Raw genomic sequence first — 13,041 nt, forward strand, 5'->3', positions numbered from 1 at the left:
ACTTGCTTTCGTTACCAAATGGCCTTGGATTGAGAGATGATGCCACATGGCAGTAGAAATGGGTTCCTCTTTCTCTTGTGTGGGTTTGAAGATAGATTCAATAATCCCATGACAACTAGGAAAGGAAAATATTCAAAATGGAAACTACTACAATGAGAGTGCAATCCAACCTCCACATGTTCGCATCAATATTTTGACCCCAATCTTTGGGAAACTAGGTGAAGCAGTGCCTGCGGTTTGTTGATGATGTCAAAATATTGGGTTGTGCAGCCCTGCAGCTTGCATTGGAGCTTTTCCCAATTTTGATGTTGTCTGTTAAAAGGGAGTTTGAATTAGTTGGTACAAGATTAATAGTTCAATCTAATTTTAAGGCTAGTAATGGTTCAAATAAATTAAAAAACATTATTGGTCACGTCTTGATTGGCACTGTGTCGGCAATACAACAATACAGGGTTTTTCTGCTCAGGATTCAATTGCAGTTAAATATTCAAAGGGTTTGGATTTGAGTGAAGATTGTAAAGTGGTTGCATCTACAGTTGTAAAATTGCCTTCAAACATTCTTCAGCCTGGATTTTGTAGATTTTGTGACAGCCTTCTAATCAAGTTGAAGTTTGACTCTCTGAATATCTCAAAAATCATAGGCAACGAGGGTTCCTCCATTTTCACCATATTCATATTTGAGAGCTGCAAAGTGAAGATATTCAAGTATGCTAGCTACCTAGTTCTTCTCAACTATCAAAAGTTTCATCATATACTTCAGGGAGGCATGTCGTCTATTTTCGTTGATTGTGTGTTTAAGATTAAAGCTTGCTAAGCACATTTATGATTTAATGGAGTTTAGTTATACTGCTAATAAAGTTCTAGGTTTTCGAACACACAAAAATTTCTCTAGTGTCCAGAAAAATGTAAAATTCAATTTTCGATGATATATCAAACATTTATGAAGAAGTTATTGTATGACAACTTGCTAACATAGGTGGAAGTCAAGCAAATCATATCCAAATTTCAAGGAACGAGATCAGCATCTGTGAATCAACTGCAATTTTTAAGGCAAATTTTGAGGCAACATTTGAGCAACCAATCCTAGGAATGGGGGCAGTCATTCAACAATCAAGGAAGGATTTTTTAGATTTATTTTAACAAATTAATAATTGTTTTATTTTTAGTTTATGGTTAGATTTGTATTCCTAAAAGTCGTTAACAACTTGAGGAGTAGATTTTGCTATATATTCTTTATTTTCAATGGAGGGGTAAAAAATACTTGTATTTTCTACCCAGCCTTGATATTTGGGAGTTTTAATAAAAAGCTTTGGCTTTAATTTATGATAGACTTTGTTTACTGTGTAAGTGTTTTCCTATGTGTTCATTATTTTTTTTCCTTTGTACAGTTTGAAGTTGTGTGGATCCTAAGGAGAGGCTAGGCTAATTATCAACCTCCCTTAGTTGTTTTTGCAGAGTTATATTCTTTATTGAGTAAGCTAAATAAATTATTTGTTTATGTTAGTTCTTCTACATTTAAATATTATTTGTTTATGTTAGTTCTTCTACATTTAAATATTGTTGCTTTTTGTATAATTGCAATAGGTGTTATTATTCAGTTGTTGAAATCCCTTCTTCACACTTTCTAGTTTTATTGGTTGGCTTATATATTCAGAATGAGTATGACTATTAGTTGATATCTTCTTTAGTCTTCTACCCATATCTTTCAAGCTAATGTTTCTCTGTCATGGTTGGATGTCGGCACTTTGACTGAGCTTTTAGTTGCAGCAAGGATCTTCAAACCCTTAGAATTCACCTCTCAACAAACCCATAAATCTAGCCATTGTGCTTAAAAGGCTATTGTTCATTGCCATGAACAGTCAATTAGTCTCATAACATTTCAGGGAGCACCTTCTGGTTCAAGGGCCAGCTTGAGGCTAAAGAAGGTTGAATTGCTTTTTTAACACAGTTTCCCAGCCAAAAATTGTCTTCAAGAAATAGATACAACATTTGGCCTTGTCGTTGGGGAATAGAGTAATGAAGAGATCTTTTCTTGGGTGAATGACATGATTAAATCTATTCTTCAATGATGAACAAAGATTAGACATTTGATATAGTTTACATTTCTTTCACCTGGTAGCTCCACTTTGTTTATATTTAGCGATTCCATGCGCTGAAGATTCCAATGGTTTCAAAATGTCATATGCATTTATTGTTGTGTTAGCTCAATGATAAGTATTGTTAATCAGAGTAAAGATCACATTCAGCATGATATTTTTCTTCCTCTTGAAAAAACCAAGAGTTTCAAATATCTACAGAAGATGGAGTCTTCAAATTTTTTCAATGTTTCATCTTTTAGCAATATACTTATTAGTAGTTATAAGTATAAGCTACTCATGGAATTTTTGTTTTATCATGTATATTCTTTTCATATCTTTAGCTACTTGCAAGATGTTCTAGATAGTCCACTCCTCACCTAGTTGCAATGGAATTTTGATTACACTTGACATGGAAAATTTTTAGTTGAATAGAGTAGGGGTGTCTGTAATTGAATAAAATTGCATTGTGAGCATTTAGCGTGTAATTGTTCTCAAATTTTCCCAGCAATTTCAGTTTGTAGTATATCGATTGTTTCAGTTTGAGCAGAGCACGTTGCAGTTTACAGGTTATAGGTTTCAAAGTAATCTACAAGTTGTTGGTTACATGGTAAAGACAGAAATCATTGATTTGAGATTGGTATGACTCCATGCCCAAAATTGGTATGACTCCATGCCCAAAATATTCAAGGTACCTCTCGCGTATAGTTCTTTGCATTCCATAGGGGAAGCAATGCCTAGTTGGAGCTTATGTTGTAAATTTTTTTTGGAAAAATAAAACAGTTAAAATTTTAAGCTTTGTCAAAAATCTACCGGCTTCCTCAGGTGTTTTCATCTCAAGGAGATGTACTCACCATTTACATTATTGGTCATGAGAGGAGTTGTTATAGAAAGAAATTTCAGTGGTTCTACCTCATATAAGCTTCAGCTTCATGGCAAATTTTAGAACGTGAGCAGTGATATGGTGTGGAGTTGTACTAGTTCTCAAGCCAGTTAATACAATACATGAGGATTGTGTTGTGCATTCAGATTTGAAATCTCTAGATTTCCTTCTACTCAAGGTAGTGCTAAAGCTAATTGACTCTGGAATTGTTAAGGCAATATAAAGTAATATTACAAATATTTAATGAGACTCACGGATTGGAACTCTAAATGATATGTCTCCAAGGACAGCTCAGATATAAAAATATATTATAGGTATTTCAATATCAAGAAGGAAATTCATTGGTGGAGGCATCTTTTGCTCGCCATGCTATGGATTAAAGCCAATAAGCACCCGTATATATAAGCATGACAGTGGGAAAGTAAAGACTCTTATTTATATCATTCTCATTATGAACCTCATGCAGTACGAGAATATTTCTAAAAGTTTGTGTGACCAAGAATCTCTCAAGAGGGCATATTTAAATCATTCCTTTACTGGGAAATTTCTTCTCTATGAAAGTTTCATGTTTAGATGCACTTTATTCTGCTCTGTGATCTGCGTTACTTATATATCAATTCCTTATTGATGGTGCAATTTATGGAGTCTTAATAGTTCTATCAAGACCGCAAAATTTGTTTTCTCCATTACTATATAACAAATGTTGAGGGTATAGTGCATCTTCAGGCATTGAGAGAAGAAATACCTTCTAAGAAGGAGCTTATGCCTATCAAGAAATTCAATCCAAGATTTGAAAAGAATTATTTGCAAGGGAGAAAGGGTGTGGTGAACCGTGAAAATAAATAGGACCATCATATTTGATCAATGGTGCAATTTGATTCAACCAAAATCACATCAGATGTATGGCTGAAGTTCAATAGTGGAACCACCCCCCCTACCTCCCTGCATGCTCGGCGTTTAATGGAGGCGGGGGTCTGCGATTTGTTGTTTTCTTGAAAATAGTTTTGGTTACATGGAATTCTCAGGTTACCTACTAGTGGTTTCTAATACCACTAGAACCCGCACCCTCCCCACGGTTATTCCACTTCCTAGTTTTCTTCATACTACAGTTTGTTGCTTTGATGTTTGAATCATTTGGAAGACGTGTGTAGTGGGGTTTTTCATCACAAATCATGCATTCATGACACTGTGTGAGGTTTCCATGGTTCGAAAAACCCTGACAGTTGAGATCTACAACATTATCAAGCGCTCTCAATAGGCACATTGTCTTTATGTTAACCTTTACAACATAAGGGACACACTTTTGTTGGCCTTAAGAGCCACGAAATTGAAGAATAGTACCTCATTTTTAAGCCAAAAATGGCGATGAATTTACAGCAATAAAGGCCTCACGAATGTGTAGCCAAGAAGGACATGATTTTGCTGAAAACGACCTACCTTTTTACTGAGATAAAATAACCCAAACTCGTTATAGATTTGAGGGAATTTCGTTCATGGTTTTAGCCACAATCATCTCCTGGAAAAAGAGAACTTTGAAGTGCCTATTTTAGCTACGATTTATAGAGGGGGAATGTAGTATAACTGCAGTTGTTTACACATTTTTTTGTTTCCTATAACCTCTAAAGAATTGTGATACATATTACAGGGCACCCATTTTATAGCAGAAGCTTGGGAGTATTATGGAGTGTGTGTGAAAGGAGCGGAAGGGATCAATCACAAGACTTGTTGGAGATGTGTGTTGGAAGAGAAAGGTGTAGTTTTTGCAGAGAAAACCATTGCTAGTGGGAAGGAATACAGGTGGAAAGTGAGCGGAAAGTTAATTGCAAAACCTTATGTTCATTTAAAGTTTCAGCACATGCTTTCATTACCAAATGGTAATGGATTGAGAGATGATGGCAGATGGCGGTGGTAATGGGTTCCTCTTTCTATTCATGTGGGTTTGAAGATAGATTCAATAATATCACAACAGCTGGGAAGGGAAAACATTCAAAATGGAAACTACTGCAATCAGAGCGCATTCCAACTTCCACATGTTCGCATCAATATTTTGACCCCAATCTTCGGAAAACTAAGTGAAGTAGTGCATGTGCTTTGTTGGTGATGTAAAAATGTTGGGTTGTGTACCCCTGCAGCCTACATTGGAGGTTTCCCAAATTTCGATGTTGTCTGTTAAAAGGGAGTTTGAATTAGTTGGTACAAGATTAACCGTTTAGTCTAATTTTTAGGCCAGTAATGGTTCAAATAGAATGAAAGTACATTGTTGGTTACGTCTTGATTGGCATCCTAAAGGTAGTACCATAATACAAGGGTTTTCCATTCAAGATTCAGTTGCCCTTGCCCTTAAATATTGAAAGGGTTTAAGTTTGAGTGAAGGTAAAGAGTTGTATTTACAGTTGCAAAGTTGTTGGAATATCTAATTTTTACTTGTCTTAGTTGTCATTTTTATTAAGTAAATAAGTTTGTGTCTATTAGTTAGGATTTATTTCCTAAATTGGTGTGTGGTTGTGATAATCTCTCAACCAACAGATTGTGTGTCCAAAATAGCTTACCTATGTTGAGACAACACTTCATGTATATATGTAATTGCATTTGATTAATAAAGCAATCTGTATTCTCACATTTTATCATGGTATGAGAGCCTGAGGGCCTGGCCTGTACTAGACTGAAGAGCTTGACCCTTCTTGGGCTGAGGGAAATAAAGAATTTGATTAGTGTTTTGTTTTTTTTTTTTTCTTCGTTGGTTTGTCCATTAGATTTTGACATTTTGACAGTGGATTGTTCAACTGGTGCGACAGATGCAATGATGACTAGATGTATGTGTGGAAGGCGGGATTGCCAATCGAATTGACAGCCATGCCTCCAGGATGGAAGCCTGGTGATCCTGTTCCATTGCCTCTGTCCATGGAATTTCCCGTGGCTGGAAGCCTGGAGATGTTGTGGTGATTCCGAAGCCGAAGAGGGGAGTTCCAATTCGATGCAGCAGCGGGTGAAGTTCCTGCTTCGGCGACAACATTTTGCCTTGGTTTTTTTATGGGAAGCTCCGGTGTTTGAAGAATTGACAGGGATGTCGGAGCGGGCACTCTACATGGAAGCTCTGTACTACGACATCATGGACCGCCTCCGGGGGACGAAATGATGGCGAATGGACGACAACCGGATGGAGCTCTCAGCCTCCATCAGTGGGCGCACAACGGGTGACGCTACAGCGATCCGGGCGTGACCGGACGGGGGCTGCTACGTTGCCCATGGAAGCATGGTGCATGTTTACGACTGGACTCTGGAGGAACAACCTCCCCTGACTCTGGACTTCCAGGTTGTCAATGATGTGGGCTTCGTGAACCCCCAGCGCCTGGTCATATGCACCTGTGAGCGCGTCGACAAGGGCGGCGGAGGCATGGAGGTCTTCAATACTCGAACGGGGAAGCCCCAATTCAAGTTCCAGGTCTCCACGGACGCTATGGTGGCATGCTGGCAGCTGCTGCAAGGCTGCAACTTGGGTTGCCTTTGATGACTTCACATGCTCTTTCACTGTTTGTCATAGACGGGACACATTCCGGGTCCTTAGATGTGATTTAAGGCGATTTGGAATTCTTACTGAAGTTTTAGCCCATAGCAATTCGGCCGACAATTAAATATATTATGCGAAAATGGAATTGGCCCAGACACTGCATGCCATGTGCCAGCAACAACTCCTGCATTCCACAGGAGGATCCCTTCTACAGCCCCTCGCTCTCCACGTCCTTCATGAACGAATCTTGTTCCAATTCTTTCTGTAAAGTTGTGCAGGGACAATGTGATGACCTCAGGCACTGCAATTATTTCTATATGTATGGGATTTTTCACTCACTTCTGGAAACATGGGCTTTCAGAGTTAGTTGTCAAGGAAGCTGCGTGGGGACTTGCACGTTATGGCGCTATCTCTCAGGACAATGGTCTTGTGCCCATTGTGGAGCCAGAGGTTTTCTGGATGGAAACCATTCCATTGACAGAACCCTGACAATGGTCTTTTGCCCATTGTGGAGCTAGAGGTTTTTCTGGATGAAGACCATTCCATTGACAGAACTCTTGAAGTGGCGGAGAAAGTCTGGGCGGAGGTTTTCTTTTACTTGGAAAAGTGCCATGAAGGCCATCAGTTTGAAATGGGGCTGGTCAGTGTGGTGATGGGCGAGCCATAACAATCGGATCGCAGTTGGGTTCGAGACTCTTTCATAATATTCTTCTATGGTGAAATGTGGCATTTATAAATCTTTTGGAATAAGAAGCATTGAGCTTAGCTAACTCAATGGAATGGTTTTGTTAGAATTAGCTATTTTAACAAATCATGAAGGTGAATCCAAGACAATTAAATCAGAAAAAGAAAGAAAAGACTAAAAGCACTCATGGTCAAAGTTGAAGTGCAATAAATATTGTTTTTGTGCAACAGTGGGACTCGAAATTAAATGATGATGGACAACTAGTTGAATGTTTGTGTGAGTTCGTTGGATAGACTCAATAGCATGTTATTTTATAAGGCACATTTTATTAGTAAGCAAGTCTAAGATGTTTTATAGTGGTCTTTATAAACTGTGTACCTGGTAACCCCAAAGTTGGAGTGTAAAATGTAAGCCTTGTAAGGCATGTGTATCCCCATATAGTTCGTGGTAATCTAAAAACCACTTTGTATTTGCAGTGTCGGTTTGTGGTAAGCCAGAAACCATATGTAAGAGTGAAGTGGGACAGATATTCCCGTTGGCATGATTTAGGGTTAGCCGAGAAAACCTTCGGCCTGGTTGAGTTGGGTCTTTGGAGTGCCCTAGTGACAGGTTTGTAGCCCAGAGTGGCTGGAGTGCCCTAGTGGCAGGGTTGTGGCCCATAGTGGCTGGAGAGCCTTCGTGGCTGTGTTGAGCCTTCATGGCTAAGTTGAGCCTTGGTGGCTGAAAGCCCTTGGTGGCATGGTTGAGGGTGACCTGATAAAACCCAAAGCATGGTTACGGGTAATTCGACAAAACTCAGGTTAACAATGATGGAGGGGGATTTACACGTACAGGTACATGTATGCAGCGATAATGATTGACAGAACCATGTATGCGAAGGATATCCTACAAGACTGGCGAGTAATCCGACAAAACCCAGGTTAACAATGATGGAGGGGGATTTACACGTACAGGTACATGTATGCAGCGATAATGATTGACAGAACCATGTATGTGAAGGATATCCTACAAGACTAGCAGTGGTAGCAGTTGGCACCCATGCATTCCGATAGATGGTTGTTCCTTTATATGGACATCAACATATTCATTTTGGTATATTTGACCACAACTAGATTTTACAGATTGACATGGAGACAAGTACTCATTAAGGGGGAGTGTTGGAATATCTAATTCCTACTTGTCTCAGTTGTGATTCTTACTAAGTAAAGGAGTCTGTTCCTAGTAGTTAGGATCTATTTCCTAAATTGGTGTGTGGTTGAGATAATCTTTCAACCAACAGATTGTGTGTACAATATAGCTTAACTATCTTGAGATTAAATATTTTGTAACAACCTTCAGGTAAAATTGAAATTCTTGAGCCTAAAGTTTGTATATTTTGTGACAACCTTTAAGTAAAATTGAAGTTTGATTCTCTGGAGATCTCAGAGATCATAGGCACTAAGAGGGTTCCTCCACTACCACCATATTCATATTTGGGAGTTATAAAGTGAAGCCTCTCAAGGATGCCACAAATCATAGGCACTAAGGCAAAGAGGGTTCCTCCACTACCACCATATTCATATTTGAGAGTTATAAAGTGAAGCCTCTCAAGGATGCCAGCGACCCAGTTCAAGATGGCTTCTCAATTATCAAAAAGTTTCATCATTTAATTCAGGGAGGCATATGTTTATTATTACTAATTATGTGTTTTAGATTAAATCTTGCTAAGCACATTTATGATTTAATATAGTTTAGTTATATTGCTAATAAAGTTGCAGGTTTTAGAACACACAAAACTTCCTTTAATGTCTGGAAAAAAGTTGAATTTACACGAGAGGGCTTCAATCTTGCCACATTCTATGTACAGCCTGGTCAAAGGAGTTATTCCTAACATCCAAAGTCAATTGGGAGCAGATATTGAGGGATACAATGTATATTGAAGTAAATTATTTAAACGTAATCTGGCAAGTATGGAGGCTATTATTTGAAATTTAAATTCAATGTTCGATGACATATCAAACATTTATGGAGAAGTTATTATATGACAACTGGCTAACATTGGTGGAAATCAAGCAAATCAAATCCAGATTTCAGGGAACAAGATCAACATTAGCGAATCGGCTTCATATTTAAAGGCATATTTTCAGGCAACATTTGAGCAACCAGTGCTAGGATTGAAGGCAATGATTGAACAATCAAGGAAGGATTTTGTAGATTTATTGTAATGGTTAGATTTTTATTCCTGAAAGTCGGTAACATCTTGACGAGTATATTTTTCTATATATTCTTTATTTTCAATGGAGTAAAGGTTCGCTTTTGGGGGGCCAAAAACACTTGTATTCTGTAAAAATCCTTGATATTTGGGAGTTTTAATCAAAAGCTTTTAGCTTTGATTTGTGATAGACTTTGTTTACTGCATAAGTGTTTTCCTGTGTCTTTATTATTTTTTTTCCTTCAGTTGTATGATTCTCGGGAGAGGCTAGGTTGAGTATCAACCTCACTCAGTGCTTTCGACATAGTTATATTTTTTACTAGGAAAGCTAAATAAATTGTCTATTTAGGTTAGTTCCGCTGCATTTCAATATTGTTGCCTTTTGTATAATTGCAATATGTGTTATTGTTGAGTTATTGAAAATTTTTCTTGATGTTTTCTACAATTATTGGTTGGCTTATATATTCAAAATGAGTATGATGGTTAGTTGATATCTTCTTTAGTATTCTATCCATATATTTTAAGCTAATGTTGTTTTGTTATATTTGGATGTCGGCACTTTGACTGGGCTTTCTGAAAGGGAGGGTTTCATTAGTTGGAGCAAGAGCCTTAAAACCCTTAGAAACCATCTCTTAACAAACCCATAAATCTGGTCATTATGCTTAAAAGTCTAATTTTCATTGCCATGAATAGTCAATTATCCTCGTAACATTTGAGGGAGCCCCCTTTGGTTCAAGGGCCAGCTTGAGCCTAAAGTTGATTGAGTTGATTTCTTGGCGCAGTTTCCCAGCCAAAAATTGTCTTCAAGAAATAGATACAATAGAGCCAAATAACAAACTTGTGGAAGGATGAGACTACACCTACTCCCACACCATGAAAGGATGAGATTGCACTTGCTCCTACACAGTAGGGCGGGCAACATCCCCCCTAAGTAATCGTTCGATGGAACCATAGAGTTTTCACCTTTAGCAATTTTATGGAATATGGTGGTTTAACCCATGGTTTTGTAGTTTTGGTTAAAGAATGACAATTGTAATATGATCCAAGGCAAATGGATTGGAAGATTTTGGATGCCATAAGATATATATAAATATATATAGTAAAGGAGAATATATTGAAGAATATTTATGGTTTTCTCGATTTTTGTTTCCAGTGTAAAATCTATGTGTTGTTGTGTGTTTTCCATTTCATGTTTTATGTTTAATTAATAATCTATGTGTAACAATTAGATAATATAGGGTTAAAATGTGAAAATCAAACATAGGCTTGGGAGAAAAGAAGGTATTGTCAATCGTGTGGCATGAAGCACATCAAAAAATTAAAGTGAATAAACTCTAACACAAAGGGGAAGAATATATGACAACAATCTAAAGCAAAACAAAATTGTCGCAAAAATATCTTTGACCACCTAATCAAACAATGTCTCTAAACTAAATTATCTACATAATACATAAAATCAAAACTAATGTGTTTCCCATCAAATGTGAAGTGTTCCACTGTCGTGACAGTAAGGGACAAGCACCTGACACTCTCTACACCAAAAGAATATATCTGCAACTGACCACAAGCAACCTAGAATTTCATTGCATGAAGGATCTATGGGTTGGCATATCTCTAATTGGTTCTTGCTTTCTATTGTAGTATCAGGTGGTAGAATAAGAAGGTGGGCCAAAATCTCCCCCTCTTATAAATATTAGAATCGATTCTTTTCATGGAAGGAAATGATGAACAATTCAAAGAACGTGGGCCAAAATCTCCACCTCTTAGAAATATTAGAATTGATTCTTTTCGTGGAAGGAAATGATGGAAAATTCAAAGACTATGGGAAAAATGTTGAGTTATGGAAGCTCAAAATGGAAGATTTGTTTGTGGACAAAGATTAGTGGATTGTTGTGGATTTGGGTGCTGCTCAAATAGGAATGTCAACTAAATACTAGAACAAGTTGGATCAAAAGTAAAAGAACAAGTATGCATGTCATATTTAGTATTACAAAAAAAATTAGGAGAAGCTACAATGAATGCTTTGTAGAACAAGTTAGGGACAATTATATCAATCTAAGTCCCTAGTGAACAAATTGTTCTTGTGGAAAAAGTTGTATAACCTGAGGATAAAGGATGGGGACTCAGTGACAGCATCTAAATGCTATCAATATTGTGGTTAGCTAGATATTATCTATTGATATTAAGATTTCAGATGAAGGAAAGTGTACATATCAATTTGTTGCGTTCTTTACCAGACTTGTGTGATAGTTTGGTTGTTTCCATACGTAGTAATGCAACTACTTTAAGTTTTGATGATATTGTCTCATCCTTGTTATCAAAGGAATTGAGACGGAAAAATATGGAAATTTAGAACAACGATGGATCCTAGGTAAGGTACCATGAGAGAAAGTGGCATACTAAAGGGCTATGTGAATGTGACATGTTATCAAAGAACAATGATGGATCCTATGTGACTACATTCAACCTTAGTCATGGCTTGATATTCCGATATTAAAAAGTAGGATTTCATAATTTTTTTAATAATATATGAAATCAATGCTTTTATTTACAACTCATTAAGCTGTGTTTTATTGAAAATGAACTAGGGTGCTCATGTTTTTTGGAAGCATTGGCATATTTTGCTAGAAATATATATTAAAAACAATATTTTAATATTTTTATTTTAGTGTATATATGCTTCTATATAAGGACGCCTCGGGGTGCTAATTACATGGAACACACATGGGCTTTCAAAATAATATTTTTCGTATTTTTGGGGCTTCTATGTCTAGACACCCCAAAACATTAGTTAATAGTAATGCACTAGGGTGTTAGTTATTAGGAACACAAAGGGGCATCAGTTACTAGTAACAGACAAGGGCCTTATTGTCATGGTGCCCTAGTAATGTGTAATTTTTTTAGATAAATTTTTAATTGAATAATATAAAAACATGTACTATGTTTAGTGTGTTCTTATTATGTGCTCCAATGTTCTATATATTTTCAGAAGCACTAGAATATTGTATACAAATTTATATTAAATATGATATTTTAGTATTTTTTTTTTATAGTAGTAATTGATACCGGTGCTACTGTTTAATGAAGCACTGATGCATTATGTTAGTTAGTGCGTTGGTGCATTTTTTCAATTTATGGCATACTGTGAAAAAACTCTTTGCTAAAACCTCTAATCACCCACCTCTGCCTACTAACATCCACTATAAATAAAGAATGTATAATTTTTTGGGGTGAGATTTCATAAAACCCTTTGCTACAAGGTATTCTCGTTGCAGTGGTTTTATCAAGGGTAGCATGAGTGATAGCTAACCTAACAAAGAGAAACTTAGTCAAAATAATTTTCTTTGTGTCTAGCACTTGTTCCACTATTGTGTAGATGATTGCATTATTTGATTTTATTATTCTTCTTTATGTTTACTTGAATATGATTTTTTTTCTTTTATTATAGGTTATCAATTCTAGATCTACCATTTCCTAAATAGGTTCTAGTATATTTTGATCTCACCATGATAAAGTACTCTCCTAGCTACCAAGTGTAGCTAATTTTTCCACCATAGTATACTTATCATTGATTCCCCTTCCTCTGGCTATTCCTTGTTTTGGAATAATTAAATATTGTATGGTTAATTCAATGAAACTACTTGGGAGTGGACCAATTCACTTTTTTTAGGTTGCTTATATGGTCCATATGTGAATTGA

Source organism: Pinus tabuliformis, chromosome 8 (genome assembly GCF_031772625.1).
Source record: "Pinus tabuliformis cultivar Carrire ecotype Pingquan chromosome 8, CPIR1, whole genome shotgun sequence".
NCBI lineage: Eukaryota > Viridiplantae > Streptophyta > Pinopsida > Pinales > Pinaceae > Pinus > Pinus tabuliformis.